Source organism: Rhinopithecus bieti, unplaced genomic scaffold, assembly GCF_001698545.2.
Source record: "Rhinopithecus bieti isolate Rb0 unplaced genomic scaffold, ASM169854v2 scaffold_618, whole genome shotgun sequence".
NCBI lineage: Eukaryota > Metazoa > Chordata > Mammalia > Primates > Cercopithecidae > Rhinopithecus > Rhinopithecus bieti.
This window is the reverse complement of record NW_016803195.1, coordinates 14,544-33,144: the sequence shown is the minus strand read 5'-3', so window position 1 is coordinate 33,144 and position 18,601 is coordinate 14,544. Positions and strand designations below refer to the sequence as shown.

General features: G+C 39.8%; 1 pseudogene; it reads left to right on the top strand.

Moving 5' to 3' along the window:
• LOC108527313 (eukaryotic translation initiation factor 4B-like) overlaps positions 1-5,613 on the top strand; it is an 18,354-nt pseudogene extending 12,741 nt beyond the window's left edge.
• The last annotated feature ends 12,988 nt before the right edge of the window (positions 5,614-18,601 follow it).

Here is an 18,601-nt window from a genome sequence, read left to right as displayed (position 1 = left end):
AAAAAAAAAATACAGGATATGAATGAAATTTTCTAGAGAGATCAATATTAAAATAAAAAAAAAAAGAACTTCTGGAAATGAAGGACTCACTTAAGGAGTTACAAAATGCAGTGGAAAATTTTAACAACAGACTAGACCAAGTAGAAGAAAGAATTTCAGAGTCTGAAGACAAGGCTTTCAAATTAAACCAGTCAGACAAAAATTAAGAAAAAAGAATACAAAGAAGCAAATAAAATCTCCAGGAAATATGAGACTATGTAAAACATCCAAATCTAAGAATCAAAGTTGTTCCTCAGGGAGAAGAAAAGCAAAAGTTTAGAAAACCTACTTCAAGGAATAATTTAGAAAAACTTTCCTAATCTTTCTAGAGATTTAGACATCCAAATACCAGAAGCTCAAAAAACTCCTGGGAGATTCAGTGAAAAAAGGAGATCACCAAGGCATATATGGTCATCAGGCTATCTAAAGTCAATGCAAAGGCAAGAATTCTAAGAGCAGTGAGATAAAAGTATCAAATAAATGATATAGGAAAAACTATCAGACTAACTTCTCAGCTGAAATCTTATAAGCTAGAAGGGATTCAGGTCCTATCTTTAGTCTCCTCAAACAGAGCAACTGTCAGATAAGAATTCTGCATAGAGCAAAACTAAATTTAAGAAATGAAAGCAAAATAAAGATTATCAAAGAAAAGCAAATGCTGAGGGAATCCGTTACCAGTAGGCCAGCCTTATAAGAAATGCTCAATGGAGTTCTAAACATCTAAATGAAAGGGCTAGGCTAGGCGTGGTGGCTCATGCCTGTAATGTCAGCACTTTGGGAGGCCGAGGCAGGTGGATCACTTGAGGTCAGAAGTTCAAGACCAGCCTGGCCAACATGGGTGAAACACCGTCTTTACTAAAAATACAAAAATTAGCTGGGCATGGTGGCATGCACCTGTAAGTCCCAGCTACTTGGGAGGCTGAGGTGGGAGGATCGCTTAAGCCTGGGAGGCAGAGGTTGTAGTGAGTCAAGATCATGCCACTGCACTCCAGCCTGGGTGACAGAGTGACTCTGTCCCAACAAATAAATACATACATAGACACGTACATAAATGAAAGTGCTTATAACAATAACACAATAAATAAAACAAAGCAACTAGGTAACAATCAATACGATGACTGCAAGAGTAGCTCACATAGCAATACTACTTTCAAATGTAAATGGTGTAATGCCCCACTTAAAAGATACAGATTGGCAGAATGGATTTTAAAAAACACAGACCAAACATCCGCTGCCTTCAAGAGACCCACCTAGCCCATATAAAGACTTTTGTAGACTCAAGGAAAGAGATGAAAAAAAAAAAATTACACATAAATGGAAACCAAAAGAGAGCAGGAGTAGCTATTATTATATGAGAAAAAACAGACTTTAAACAAAAAACAATAAAAAGACAAAGAAAGTCATTATATTATAACAAACAGAACAATTCAACAAGAAGATATAACAATTCTAAATACATATGTACCTAACACTGGAGCACCCACAGTCATCAAACAAATTCTACTAGACCTAAGAAGAGAGGTAGACAGCAAGACAATAATAGTAGGAGACTTTAATACTCCATTGACAGCACTACATAGATCACTGAGGTAGAATGTCAACAAAGAAATACTGGACATAAACTAGACTCTAGAACAAATGGACCTAACAGAACATTCACAAACATTCAACCTGAAAACTGCAGGTATACATTCTTATCAGCACATGGAACATTTTCCAAGATAGACCGTATGAAGGACACAACACAAATCTCAATAACATTTAAATCAAATCATTAACGAAGTGTTTCTTAGACTACAGCAAGAATAAATACTAGAAATTAAGTTCGAATGAGGGATCTCAAAAACTATACAAAAATGAAAATTAAACCATATGCTCCCATGATTTTTTGAGTCAACAATAAAATCAGTGAAATTTTATAAAATTTTTTGAAATGAATAATAACAGTGAACCAGTTACCCAAATTCTGGGATACAGCAAAGCAGTGCTAATGAGAGAAAAGTTTATAGCTAAATGCCTACATCAAAAAGATAGAAAGATCAAAGATTGGCAACATCATGTCCGCCTCGAAGAAACTAGAGAACAGACAAACCCAAACCTAAGTGTAGTAAGAAAACAGAGATCAGAGCAGAACTAAATGAAATGAACCAAAAGACCATACAAAGGTCATTGAACAACAGGTTGAATTCTATTGAAAACATAAACAAAAATGAAAGACACTACTTAAAAGCTAATCAAAAAAAGAAAAGAAGAGAGAAGATTCAAACCAGTTGAATCAGAAATGAAAATGCAGCAATTATAACTGATACTGCCGAAATACAAAAGATCATGCAAGACTACTATGAACACTTCTATGTGCACAAGCTAGAAAATCTACAGGAAATGGAAGATTCCTAGAAACACACAGCCTCCTAAGCTTGAATCAAGAAGATAAACAGATCTTGAGCTGATCAGTAATAAGGAGTGAGATTAAATCAGTAACAAAACATCTCCCAACAAGATAAAGCTTAGGATCAGACATAGTCACAGCTGAATTCTACCAGAAATTTCAAAGAACTGGTACCAATCCTAGTGAAACTATTCCAAAAGACAGAGCAAGAGGGAATCCTCCCTCATTCTACAAAGTTGGTATCACCCTGATACCAAAGCAAGGAAAGGACATAACAACAAAAAAGAACTACAGACCAACATTCCTAATGAATACAGATGCAAAAAGCCTCAATAAAATACTAGCAAATTGAATCCAACAGCATATTGAAAAGATAATTCACCCTCATCAACTGGGCTTCATCCTAGGGATATAAGGATGGTTCAACAAATGCAAGTCAATAAATTGATTCATCACATAAACAGAATTAAAAACAGAAACCACATGATTATTTTAAACGATGCAGAAAAAACATTCAATAAAATCCAGCATCCCTTCATGATAAAAACCCTGAACAAATAGGCATAGAAGAAATATACCTTAAAATTACAAAAGCCCAAATAAGACAAATCCACAGCCAACACTATACTGAACAGGGAGAAGTTGAAAGCATTTCTCCTAAGAACTAGAACAAGACAAGAATGCCTGCTTTCATCACTTCTATTCAACATAGCACTGGAAGTCCTAGCCAGAGCAATCAGGCAAAAGAAAGAAATAAAGGGCATGTAAACTGCAAAACAGGAAGTCAAACTATCTCTGTTTACTAATATTATGATTTGTATACCTAGAAAACTCTAAAGACTCCTCCAAAGGACTCCTAGATTTTATAAATTCAGTAATGTCTCAGGTTGCAAAATCAAAGTACATAAATCCATAGCACTGCTATGTATCAATAACAAACAGGCTGAGAATCACATCAATAACTCAATCCCATTTACAATAGTTGCGAAGAAAAAAAAGAACTACAAAACAGTGACGAAAGAAATCAAAGATGACACAATGGAAAAACATGCCATGATCAGGGATTGGAAGAATCAATATTGTGAAACTGACAATACTGCCCAAATCAATCTACAGATTCAATGCAACTCCTCTCAAAATACTAATTATTTTTTCACAGGTCATTTTTCACAGAATTAGAAAAAAATAATCCTAAGGTTCATATACAACCAAAAACCATTCTGAGTAGCCAAAGTAATCCAAAGCAAAAAGAAGAAATCTGGAGCCATCACATTACCTGACTTAAACACTACAAGGCTATAGTAACTAAAACAGTACAAAAATAGACACACAAAGCCTCTCCCAACATGGCGGCCTCAACAATACCAGTTTCCAGTGTGATCTATTATTGACCTTCAAGAACTAAGCAAAAAAGAAGAATAAGAAGGGGAAGACTATCTCCCTAACAGACTTTCTGGCTGAGGATGGGGGGACTGGTGGAGGAAGCACCTACATTTCTAAGCCAGTCAGCTGGGCTGATGAAACAGATGACCTGGAAGGAGATAACAGTAATGATGAAGATGTATATAGGGCACCTCCAATTGACCGTTCCATCCTTCTCACTGCTTCACGGGCTGCTTGGGAACCCAGTATCAACTGGAGCCATCTTCCCAAATTGCCACCCTACATTGCTTTTCTAGGGAACATACCCTATGATGTGACAGAAGAGTCCATTAAGGAATTCTTTAGAGGATTAAATATCAGTGCAGTGCGTTTAACACGTGAACCCAGCAATCCAGATAATTTGAAAGGTTTGGTTATGCTGAATTTGAGGACCTAGATTCTCTGTTCAGTGCCTTGAGTCTCAATGAAGAGTCTCTAGGTAACAAGATAATTCGAGTGGATGTTGCTAATCAAGCACAGGATAAAGACAGGGGTGATCGTTCTTTTGGCTGTGACAGAAATTGGGATTGTGACAAAACAGATACAGACAGGAGGGCTCGTCCTGCCACAGACAGCTTTGGTGACTACTCACCTAGAAGAGGTGATGACAGCTCTGGAGACAAGTATCGAGACCGTTATGATTCAGACAGGTATCGTAATAAGTATCAGGAAGGCCCACCCAGGGATATGGATCGATATGGTGGCCGGGATCGCTATGATGACCAAGGCAGCAGAGATTATGATAGAGGTTATGATTCCCAGATAGGCAATGGCAGAAAAGCATTTGGCAGTGGGTACTTCAGGGATGATGACTACACAGGAGGTGGGGATCGCTATGAAGACTGATCCAACAGACAGGATGATCGGTCGTGGAGCTCCAGAGATGATTACCCTTGGGATGATTACAAGCGTGATGATAGAGGTCCCCCACAAAGACCCAAACTGAATCTAAAGCCTCGGAGTACTCCTAAGGAAGATGATTCCTCTGCTAGTACCTCCCAGTCCAGTCGAGCTGCTCCTATCTTTAGAGGGACAAAGCCCACTGACATAGCTGCTAGAGAAAGAGAAGTAAAAGAATGGCTACAGAAGGAACAAGAGAAGTTGCAGCATCAGCTGGATGAGCCAAAACTAGAACAATGGCTTCGGGAGAGACACCCAAGCTGGCGAAGTGAAGAAACTCAGGAACAGGAACGGTTGAGGACAGGAAGTGAGTCATCACAGACTGGGACCTCTGTCACATCCAGCAGAAATGCATGAAGGAGAGTGAGAAGTCTCTAGAAAATGAAACACTCAATAAGGAGGAAGACTGTCACTCTCCAGCTTCTAAACCTTCCAAACCTGATCAGCCCCTAAAGGTAATGCCAGCCCATCCACCAAAGGAGAACACTTGGGTGAAGTGAAGTTCTAACCCTCCTACTCGATTTTAGAGCTCAGACACAGAGCAGCAATCCCTACAAATGTTGGGGGAAAAGTTGCTCCAGCTCAACCATCTGAGGAAGGAATGATGAAAATAAAGTAGATGGGATGAATGTCCCAAAAGCCAAACTGGGAACTCTAGCCATGGTCCAGGAGACAGAGGGAACAAAGACCACTGGACAGAGTCAGACACAAAAGATGGCAAAAAGGATCAAGAGTCCAGATCTGTACCTGAGCCAAAGAAACCTGAGGAAAATCCAGCTTCCAAGTTCAGTTCTGCAAGCAAGTATGCTACTGTCTCCACTGATGGTGAAAATGAAAACAAGAGAGAAGATAACGCTGAATAGACCTCAACATCCTGGGCTTTCTCCTACTTTCTCTCCACCCTGGAACATTCGAGAGCAAATCAAACCTCTATCCAGCCAAGACAAAATAAAACTCACTATCTCCTGGGGGAAAAAAAAAAAAAGACACACAGACCAATGGAACAGAATAAACAGCCCAGAAAAAAGCCAAATACCTAAAACCAACTCATCTTTAGAAAAGCACATAAAAACACACACTGGGGAAAGAACACTCTATTCAATAAATGGTGCTGGGAAAATTGAACAACAACATGCAAAGAATGAAACTGGATCCCTATCTTTCTCTATATACTAAAATTAACTCAAGATGGATTAAAAACATAAGTCTAAAACCTGAAATCATAAAAATTCTAGAAGAACACCTGGGAAAACTCTTCTGGACATTGGCCTAGGCAAAGAACTTATGACTAAGACCCCAAAAGCAAACGTAACAAAAACAAATAAATGACATGTAACTAAACTACCATTGGATCCAGCAATCCTGCTACAGGGTATCTACAGCATCCATAAGGAACTCAAGCAAATCAGCAAGAAAGGAACAATCCCACTAAAAAGTGGCCAAATCACAGGAACAGACATTTCTCAAAAGATAAACAAATGGCCAACCAACATGAAAAAAATGCCACTAATGTCAGTAATCATCAGGGAAATGCATATTAAAACCACAGTGAGATACCTCCTTGCCCCAGCCAGAATGGCCATTATTAAAAAGTCAAAAAACAACAGATGTTGGTGTGGATGCAGTGAAAAGGGAACATTTATATGCTATTGATGGGAATGAAAGTTAGTACAATATTTATGAAAGATAGTATGGAAATTTCTCCAAGAACTAAAAGTAGATCTACCATTCGATCCAGCAATCCCACTACTAGGTATCTCCCAAAGGAAAAAAAGTCATCATATAAAAAAGATACCTGCATGTGTATGTTTATCACAGCACATTTCAAAATTATAAAGATGTGGAATCAACTTAAGTGCCTATCAACCCATAAGTGGATTTAAAAAAATGTGACAGGCCGGGTGCGGTGGCTCAAGCCTGTAATCCCAGCACTTTGGGAGGCCGAGACGGGCGGATCACGAGGTCAGGAGATCGAGACCATCCTGGCTAACATGGTGAATCCCCGTCTCTACTAAAAAATACAAAAAACTAGCCAGGCGAGGTGGCGGGCGCCTGTAGTCCCAGCTACTTGGGAGGCTGAGGCAGGGGAATGGCGTAAACCCGGGAGGCGGAGCTTGCAGTGAGCTGAGATCCAGCCACTGCACTCCAGCCCGGGCGACAGAGCGAGACTCCGTCTCAAAAAAAAAAAAAAAAAAAAATTGTGACATACACACACACACACACACACACACACACACACCATGGAGTGCTACTCAGCCAAAAAATAAAGAATGAAATAATGTCTTTTGCAGCACCTTGGATGCAATTGGGGGCCTTATCCTAAGTGAAGTATCTCAGGAATGAAAAACCAAATACCACATGTTCTCCCTTATAAGTGGGAGCTAAAAGAAGGGTACACAAAGACATACAGAGTGGTATCGTGGACACTGGAGGCTCAGAAGGCGGGAGGGTGGGAGGGTGTTGAGGGATAAATAATTACCTACTGAGTACAATGTACATTATTCGGGTGATGGGTACCCTTAACGTCCAGACTTCCCCACTATAAAATTCATCCATGTAACCAAAAGCCATTTCTATCCCTAAATAGAAATACAATTTAAAAAACAAAAAGTAAAAAAGAAAGTAGGGTTTAAATATTTGAAAAGAATGTTAAACCTACTCTGTGCTCCAGAAATGGAAAAACAAAGTCTGAATGACAGCACATCTGTTTACAGCATGGTTTCCTGAATATTTTAAGCCCACTGATAAGACCTAATGCTCAGAAAAAAATGATTCCCTTGAAAATATTACTACTTATTGACAATATACCTGGTCATCCAAGAGCTCTAATGGAGATGCACAAGGAGATTAATGTTTTCATTTCTGCTAACACACATTCATCCTGCAGTCCATGGTTCAAGGAGTAATCTTACTTTCAAGCCTTATTATTTAAGAAATGTCTTGCAAGGCAATAGCTGCCATAGATAGTGATTCCTCCGATGGATTTGAGCAAAGTAAATTGAAAATCTGGGAAGGACTCACCATTCTAGATGCCACTAAGAACATTCAAGATTCATGAGAGGAAGTCAAAATGTCAGTATTAACAGGAGTTTGGAAGAAGCTGATTCCAACTGTCATGGATAAGTGTGAGGAGTTCAAGACTTCAATGGAAGAAGAGCGAGCAGATGTGGTGGAAATACCAAAAGAACCAGAATTAGAAGTGGACCCTGAAATGAGACTGAATTCCTGTAATCTCATGATAAAACTTGAATGGATGAGGAATTGATTCTTATGGATGAGAAAAGAAAGTGGTTCTTGAGATGAAATTTACTCCTGGTAAAGAGCTGTGAATATTACTGAGTTGACAACAAAGGATTTAGAATACTTCATATATTTAGCCGATAAAGCAGTGGCAGGGTTTGAGAGGACTGACTCCGATTTTGAGAGAAGTTCTAATGTGGATAAAATGCTATCAAACAGCATCATATGTTACAGAGAAATCTACTGTGAAAGGAAGAGTCATTCAATGTGGCAAACTTCACTGCTGTCTTATTTTGAGAAATTGTCACAGCCATTCCAATCTTCAGCAACCACCAGCCTGATCAGTCAGCAGCCAACAAGACTGAGGCAAGACCTTCCATAAGCAAAAATTTACAACTCACTGAAGGCTCAGATGACTGTTAGCATTTTTAAGCAATAACGTATTTTTAACTAAGGCAAAGTCCTTTTTCCAAGATGGACACCCACAGTGACAAAACCACATCACTGGAGGGTGCTGATCTCACCCTGCCGATTCTCAACTCAAAATAGGCTGGAGGAGGCAGAAGCTACATCTCTTTTTGTTCAGCAATTTGTTGCTTTTGTCTACCAAGTGCAGGAAATCCTTTAAGATAAAAAATAAAATATTGCTGAATAACCTGTGGACAGCTAGCTAGGTGGACAAAGTGGGGAATGGCCACATCTCTACTGGGAGGTCCTTTCTCTTGGGCTGACCCATGGCGAGCTTCGTGGGCACATTTTGGGCTCTGAAGATTACCAGCTGTGGGTCACTTCTGGCATGAAAAAGGCCTTATGTCCACTCGCTGGGCATGCATTCTCACGGAATTAAAACAAGCCATCCCCAAGCCACTATACTCCCGTCATAGGGACAGGGAACTCCACCTCTCCTTCCACCTTTCAGGAGCCCTTCTTTTGGCAGGGTTCTAACACTTGCCAGGACAATCTGTGCACGACTCTACCAGCCTTAAAGCTGGGATGTTTGTGAGAATGACAACATACCCACCCCTCTCTGGATATGCCTTTTAAAATCAACCAAAAGGGCCACTCAACAGAGGGTATTTTCAGAAAATCGGCAAATATAAAATCATGTTGAGCCCTAAAGGAGAAACTAAATTCTGGAGATAAAGTGAACTTGGACAATGAGTCTATTCTTCTGGAAACATCATTCTTAAATGAAAGAATATCCAAGGAAGTATATTTTAATCCAATCTCTATGATGAATGGCTTGGTGTATTCATTAAGGGAATGAATAGGAGAAAATAATTGCTACCCAGAGGCTTTTAGACCAGCTGCCAAAAGTTCTCTTGAGATACCTTTTTGGAGTGTACACATTGAACATTCCTCATCCAATCAGATAATAGCCTATAATTTATCAGGATGTATAGCCCCAAGCATTCTTCAGCTGTCTACTTCCTGTAGCTCAAAACTAGAAAATGAATTCACAAAAAGTCCAGTGTGATGACTCTGATTTTAAAAAAGAGAATTCAAAAAAAAGGTTTCTCTTGTACAATTTCTCATTGAAAACTGCCTCATGATATTTGGAAAAGACATCACTTCCCACTTTGGGAAGAACTCAGAGTTGTGATAACAGCCAGAAGGCTTCAGTGAAAACAGAGCAACCTCTTTAATCCAAGCCAGTAAGAGTCACGGTGGTTTACAAGAAAACCACAACTGTAGAATGATGCCCAGTCCCATCTGGAATGGGTCCACCCAGCTACCCGTCCAGTTACTGAAGATTCAAATCTCCACAGGCACATTTGACTCTTCCTTTTCTTTTATTTCCTTAAGTGTTCCACTGAGAACAATTTTCCCAAAATGTCTGCAGAATTTGGATTAAATCCTCAGGTTCTTTCCAAAAATAAGTAAATTTCTTGGCAAAAGAATGAACATGTGGCACCTTAAACTAAGACAACCACTGTGGATCATGTTTTTAAATCACTTGTTTTCAGTTGAACACTGAACGAGCACCTTCCAACATCCCAGCTCATCCCATTTTCCTTTTCCTTATCCCATATATACATATTTGCAAAAATCTTCCCATCAAATATACCTTCTATCTTTCCATCCCTATCATATTGTATTATTACTTTTCCATTGATATAAAATAAATGTATATATTTTTGGAGTAAAAAAGAATTCTACAGTTTTAACTCTTACATATGGGTCTTTGATCTATTTCATATTAATTGTTGTACATGGTGTGAAATAGGGGTCGGATTCATTCCTCTGCATGTGGACATCCAGTTGTCCTAGCACTATTTGTTGACAACTATCCTTTTCCCCTGAATTGTCTTTGCACATTTGTGAAAATCGATTGACTACAGATGTGTGGGTTTATTTCTGTACTCTTATTTGTTTCCCCGATCTCCTTGTCCTTATGCCAGAACCACACTATTTTAATTATTGTAGCTTTGTAGTAAGTTTTGAAATTGAAAAGTGTGAGTCCAATCTTGTTCTTTTTCAATGTTGTTTTGGCTAGTCCGGTTCCCTTACCTTTCCATGTGAAGCTTATCAATTTCTGCAAAAAAGATAGTTGGATTTTTTATATAGATTACGTAAACACAGGACGTCTTTCCATTTATTTAGGTCTCCTTTAATATCTCTTAACATTTCTTTGTAGTTTTCAATGTACAAGTACAAGAACCTATGCAAGTCTTACACTTCTTTTGTTAATCCCCTCTACTTTTAAGATAAGGAAACAAGCTCAGAGCAGCTTTAAAATCCATCCTTACTTCTGCTCTTTGGTGAAAACTTTGTACCCTACTAGAATCTATGCTGACCAATTTACCCTGACTTTCAAGAACAATTGAGCCAATAATCTGGATTTAAGATAGTATCCTAATGAATCTAATCTGCAGCCTAGCATATCACTGCCAGTGAAGGTTCCCTGCCAGTGAAGGAAGTACTTGATGCTTCCACAGCTTAAACAAATTTCATGACAATTCACATGTACTGCTAGCATACTAATGGCAGCAGGCTCTTTGCAGGTCCAAAGTTGTTTTAGAGAGAAATAACAAGGGCTGGAACCTAAAGGAATAAAATCCAAGTTAAGGACCTGTGGTGGTTTAAAGCATGTCTGAAATTCTTTGACACTCCTCCCTATCAAGAGGTGGAGTCTAATATCCCCTGCTAGAATACAGACTGGTCTTAGTGACTCCCACAAATAGGATGTGGTGGAATTTACACTTCATGACTTCTGAGCCTAGGTCACAGATAAGAAAACAGTTCCCACCTAACTCTCTGCCTTGGATTCTGGGCCTTGGAACCCAGCCACCATGCTGTGAGAAAGCCTATATGGAAAAACTTCACATAGGCTTTCCAGTGGACAGGTCCTGCCAAGGTCTTAGTCAACACTCAGATACCCAAGTGACAAAGCCTTCAAGATAAGCCCAGCCCCAGTCACAATGATGATAAACACATTAGAGACCCTGAGCACACAAACTGCCCAGCTTAACTCAGTCTACCATCTTAATAATAAATAATAATGTAAGACAATAATAATAAAAGATTGTTGTTGTTTTATGCCTCTAAGTTTGGGTTTATTTGCAACAATAGGTAACTGGAAAAAAATTCTAAGTCAGATTGCAAACTCTACCAAGTACCCAGAACAATTAGGCCAATCATAATTTTGCATACTGTAAAATAGTAACCAAATTACCATAGTAGCTGAATAAGAATTTTAGAGCCTTAGATCCTAAGGGTTAGAAAAGCCCCTTGGGGTTGTATATTTGGACTGTTTGTGTAAAAACATTCACTGTTTTCTTCCTTAAGAATGTGTTCCTGATGACCCAGGAGCTCCCTTAGGCCCCAATGCACAAAATTTTACATTCAGTTAACCCAGTAATACCAGAAAACTTCCTCCTACAGTATGAGGTACATATTTTATTAAATATTTACAATATTTTGAAACGTAAAGAGAAAATAACTTATTCAAAAGGCAAACACACATGAAATTCAGTACTTAGAAACACAATGTAGCCAGCCCAAGGTTCTGTCTTTAACGGTACAAAAAAACAGTTACGGGATGAATTTGGAAATTGTCACCTAAATGTGGCATTTCAAAAGAAACAAGGCTGGGTATGGTGGCTCATGCCTGTAATCCCAGCACTTTGGGAGGCCGAGGTGGGCGAGATCACTTGAGGTCAGGAGCTCAAGACCAGCCTGGCCAACATGGCAAAACCCTGTCTATACTAAAATCACAAAAATTATCCAGGGTTGGTAGCACATGCCTGTAATCCCCGACTAGAGAAGAGACTTGCTTGAACCCGGGGGCAGAGGTTGCAGTGAGCCAAGATCGCACCACTGCACTCCAGCCAGAGCAACAGAGCGAGACTCTGTTTCAAAAAAACAAAAAACAAAAACAAACAAAAACCAAAAAGAAATAAATACTGTACCTGAACTAGAGTAAAATTCACAAATATGTTAATTTATTATCCACTAGTTATTCAAATATCTGGCAACAGCAAGCTATTTAGAAACCCAACCACAATCATAATATGATCTTACATTTTAATGGCAATTTCTACTGTTGGCAATATATATTGTTGTAAGAATTTAAAAATATTTTAAGGGTACAAGACACTCTCAGGAAACTAAATTATTCTATTATTAGCTATTGAACATATTAATAGTAGATGACTAATATCAACAGAACATTTGCTGATTTGATTATTGCAAGATGGTACCTTAACATCTTTATTCTAATATTCACTGAAGATAGCTAAAATAAAGCAACATTTGTTTGGGAGATAGTGATTTGTTGCATAAATCAAAGCTGTTATAGAAAAGATAGGTCTGACTATTTAATTTCACACCTACCATGTAATTCACAAAAGTAACTGGCAGGCATGAGAACTAAATTCACAATCTTCTGCTCATTAACACTGTTTTAAATCCCTGAACTACCCAATCGTATTTCCTAGAAGAACAAGGACTTCACAGTACTACGGTTTGTTCAGTATGGCAAAGATACATAAAATGAAGCAGAATGGTTGGATGGCAGCTTCTATCACAGTTCCATGATGAAAATATAAAAAATGACTTAAGAAGACTAAGTCGTTACTTTAAGTAATAAGCACCATATGGAATAAAAGGGTCACTGAAAGCTTCTTCAACTGAGTAAAGTGGTGCTATGATTGTTATTTATCTGATATTTTAGTGATGGCTTTCTTTATTAGAAAAGCCAAGAGAATAGAACATAAAACCACTTTAAAAAGCTAAAAAAGTCAGGAGTCTGGCAAGATGGCCAAATAGGAACAGCTCTGGTCTGCAACTCCCAGCAACACCAACAGGTGATTTCTGCATTTTCAATTGAGGTATCTGGCTTATCTCACTGGGACTGGTTAGTTAGACAGTGGGTGCAGCGCACTGAGAGCAAGCTGAAGCAGGGTGGGGCGTCATCTCTCTCGGGTAATGCAAGGCGTCAGGGACCTCCCTCCCCTAGCCAAAGGAGGCCATGAGGGACTACACCGTGAGGAATGGTACACTCTGGCCCAGATACTACGCTTTTCCACAGTCGTTGCAACGCACAGACCAGGAGATTCCCTTGGGTGCCTACGCCACCAGGGCCCTGGGTTTCAAGCACAAAACTGGCTAGCCATTTGGGAAGACAGCGAGCTAGCTGCAGCAGTTTTTTTCATACCTCAGTGGCACCTGGAATGCCAGGGAAACAGAACCATTCACTCCCCTGGAAAGGGGACTGAAGCCAGGCCACCAAGTGGTCCAGCTCAGCAGATCCCCACCCCCATGGAGCCCAGCAAGCTAAGATCCACTGGCGTGAAATTCTCATTGCCAGTACAGCAGTCTGAAGTCGACCGGGGACGCTCCAGCTTGGTGGGGAAAGGGGCATCCACCATTAATTACTGAGGCTTCAGTAGGTGGTTTTCCCCTCACAGTGTAAACAAAGCCATGGGGAAGTTCCAACTGGGCGGAGCCCACCACAGCTCAGCAAAGCCACTGTAGTCAGACTACCCCTCTAGATTCCTCCTCTCTGGGTAGGGCATCTCTGAAAAAAAGGCAGCAGCCGCAGTCAGGGGCTTATAGATAAAACTTCCATCTCCCTGGGACAGAGCACCTGGGGGAAGGGGCAGCTGTGGGCGCAGTTTCAGCAGACTTAAATGTCCCTTCCTGCCAGCTCTGAAGAGACCAGCAGGCCTCCCAGCACAGCACTCGAGCTCTGCTAAGGGTCAGACTGCCTCCTCAAGTGGGTTCCTGACCCTTGTGTCTCCTGACTGGGAGATATCTCCCAGCAGGGGCCAACAGACATCTCATACAGGAGAGCTCCAGCTGGCATCTGGTGGGTGCCCCTCTGGGACAAAGCTTCCAGAGGAAGAAACAGGCGGCAATCTTTGCTGTTCTGCCGCCTCCGCTGGTGATACCCAGGCAAACAGGGTCTGGAGTGAACCTCCAGCAAAGTCCAGCAGACCTATGGTAGAGGGGCCTGACTGTTAGAAGCAAAAATAGCAAACAGAAGGGAATAGCATCAATATCAACAAAAAGGACGTCCACTCAGAAACCCCATCCAAAGGTCACCAACATCAAAGACTAAAGGTAGATAAATCCACGAACATGGGGAGAAACCAGTCCAAAAGGCTGAAAATTCCAAAAACCGTTCGCCTCTTCTCCTCCAAAGGATCACAACTCCTTGCCAGCAAGGGAACAAAACTGCATGGAGAATGAGTCTGATGAACCTACAGAAGTAGGCTTCAGAAGGTAGGTAATAACAAAGTCCTCCGAGCTAAAGGAGCATGTTTTAACCCAATGCAAGGAAGCTAAGAACTTTGAAAAAAGGTTAGACGAATTGCTAACTAGAATAACCAGCCTAGAGAAGAACATAAATTACCTGACGAAACTGAAAAACACAGCACAAGATCTTCATTACACATACACAAGTATCAACAGCTGAATCAATCAAGCAGAAGAAAGGATATCAGAGACTGAAGATCAATTTAATGAAATAAAGTGAGAAGACAAGATTAGAGGAAAAACAATGAAAAGGAAAGAACAAAGCCTCCAAGAAATATGGGACTATGTGAAAAGACCAAACCTATGTTTAGCTGGTGTACCTGAAAGCGATGGGGAGAATGGAACCAGGCTGGAAAACACTCTTCAAGATATTATCCAGGAGAACTTCCCCCACCTAGCAAGACAGACCAACATTCAAATTCAGGAAATACAGAGAACACCACAAAGATACTCCTTGAGAAGAATAACACCAAGACACATAATCGTCAGACTCATCAAGGTTGAAATGAAGGAAAAAATGTTAAGGGCAGCCAGAGAGAAAGGCTGGGTTACCCACAAAGGGAAGCCCATCAGACTAACAGCAGATGTCTACAGAAACCCTACAAGCCAGAAGAGAGTGGGGACCAATATTCAACATTCTTTGTTTTATTTTTGTGTTTTTTTGTTTTGTTTTTGTTTTTGAGATGGGGTCTTGCTCTGTCGCAGTGGCACAATCTCAGCTCACTGAAACCTTCACCTCCTGATTTCAATGGGTTCAAGCAATCCTCTGCCTCAGCCTCCCGAGTGCCTGGGATTACAGGCGCCTGCCACCATGCCCAGCTAATTATTGTATTTTTAGTAGAGACAAGGTATCATCATCTTGGCTAGGCTGGTGTCGAACTCCTGACCTCATGATCCACCTGCCCTGGCCTCCCAAAGTGCTGGGATTATAGGCGTGAGCCACCAGGGCCTCAACATTCTTAAAGAAAAGAATTTTAAACCCAGAATTTCATATCCAGCCAAACTAAGCTTCATAAGCGAACGACAAATAAAATCCTTTATAGACAAGCAAATGCTGAGAGACTTTGTCACCACCCGGCCTGCCTTACAAGAGCTCCTGAAGGAAGCACTAAATATGGAAAGGAAAAACTGGTACCAGCCACTGCAAAAACATGTCAAATGGTAAAGACCATCGACACTATGAAGAAACTACATCAACTAACGGGCAAAATAACCAGCTAACATCATAATGACAGGATCAAATTCACACATAACAATATTAACCTTAAATGTAAATGGGCTAAATGCCCCAATTAAAAAACACAGACTGGAAAATTGGATAAAGACTCAAGACTCAGCAGTGTGCTGCATTCAGGAGATCCATCTCATGTGCAAAGACACATAGGCTCAAAATAAAGGGATGGAGGAGTATTTACCAAGCAAATGGAAAGAAAAAAAAACAGGGTTGCAATCCTAGTGTCTGACAAAACAGATTTTAAATCAACAAAGATAAAAAAATACAAAGAAGGCCATTACATAATGGTAAAGGGACCAATGCAACAAGAACAGCTAACTATCCTAAATACATATGCACCCAATACAGGAGCACCCAGATTCATAAAGCAAGTTGTGAGAGACCTACAAAGAGACTTACACTCCCACACAATAATAGTGGAAGACTCTAACACCCGACTGTCAATATTAGACAGATAACGAGACAGAAAATTAACAAGGATATTCAGGACTTGAACTTAGCTCTGGACCAAGCGGACCTAATAGACAGAACTCTACACCCTAAATCAACAGAATATACATTCTTCTCAGCAACACATCACACTTATTCTAAAATTGACCACAGGAATTGGAAGTAAAATACTCCTCAGCAAATGCAAAAGAACAGAAATCATAACAAACTATCTCTCAAACCACAGTGCAATCAAATTAGAACCCGGGATTAAGAAACTGACTCAAAACCACACAACTACATGGAAACTGAACAACCTGCTCCTGAATGACTACTGCGTACATAACAAAATGAAGGCAGAAATAAAGACGTTCTTTGAAACCACTGAGAACAAAGACAAATGTACCAGAATCTCTGGGACATAGCTAAAGCAGTGTGTAGAGGGAAATTTATAGCACTAAATGCCCAAAGGAGAAAGTGGGAAAGATCTAAAATCGACACCCTAACATCACAATTAAAAGAAGTAGAGAAGCAAGAGCAAACAAATTCAAAAGCTACCAGAAGACAAGAAATAAACAAGATCAGAGGAGAACTGAAGTAGACACACACACACACACACACACCCCCTTCAAAAAAATCAATGAATCCAAGAGCTGGTTTTTTGAAAAGATCAACAAAATAGACCACTAGCCAGACTAATAAAGAAGAAAAGAGAGAAGAATCAAATAGACACAATAAAAAATAATAAAGAGATATCACCACTGAACCCACAGAAATACAAATTACCATCAGAGAATAGTATAAATACCTCTATGCAAATAAAGTAGAAAATCTAGAAAAAAATGGAGAAATTCCTAGACACATACACCCTCCCAAGACTAAACCAGGAAGAAGTCAAATCCCTGAACAGACCAATAACAACTTCTGAAATTGAAGCAGTAATTAATAGCCTACCAACCAAAAAAAGCCCAGGACCAGATGAATCCACAGCTGAATTCTACCAGAGGTACAAAGAGGAGCTGGTACCATTCCTTCTGAAACTATTACAAACAATAGAAAAAGAGGGATTCCTCCCTAACTCATTTTATGAGGCCAGCATCATCCTGATAATAAAACCTGGCAGAGACACAACAAAAAAAGATTTCAGGCCAGTAAGCCTGATGAATATCAATGTGAAAATCCTCAATAAAATAGTGGCAAACTGAATCCAACAGTACATCAAAAAGCTTATCTACCACGGTCAAGGTAGCTTTATCCCTGGGATGCAAGGCTGGTTCAACATACACAAATCAATTACATAAACAGAACCAATGTCAAAAACCACATGATTATCTCAATAGATGCAGAAAAGGCCTTTGATGAAATTCAACACGCCTTTATGATAAAAACTCTCAATAAACTAGGTATTGATTGAATGTATCTCAACATAAGAAGAGCTATTTATGACAAACCCACAGTCAATATCATACTGAATGGGCAAAAACTGGAAACATTCCCTTTGAAAATCGGCACAAGACAAGGATGCCCTCTCTCACCACTCCTATTCAACATAGTACTGGAAGTTCTAGTCAGGGCAATCAGGCAAGAGAAAAAAAATAAAGCGTATTCAAATAGGAATGGAGGAAGTCAAATTGTCTCTGTTCGGAGATGACATGATTGTATATTTAGAAAACCCCATAGTCTCAGCTCAAAATCTCCTTAAGCTGATAAGCAACTTCAGCAAAGTCTCAGGATATAAAATCAACATGCAAAAATCACAAACATTCCTATACACCAATAATAGACAAAGAGAGAGCCAAATCATGAGTGAACTACAATTCACAATTTCTAGGGGGGGGGGAAAGCAGGGATTGCAATCCTAGTTGCTGATTAAATACCTAGGAATAGAACTTACAAGGGATGTGAAGGACCTCTTCAAGCAGAACTACAAACCACTGCTCAAGAAATAAGAGAGGACACAACCAAATGGAAAAACATTCCATGCTTATGGATAGGGAGAATCAATATCGTGAAAATGGCCATACCACCCAAAGTAATTTATAGATTCAATACTATCCTCATCAAGCTACCATTGACTTTCTTCAAAGAATTAGAAAAAACTAAAGTTCATATGGAACCAAAAAAGAGCCTGCATAGCCAAGAAAATCCTAAGCAAAAAGAACAAAGCTAGAGGCATCATGCTACCT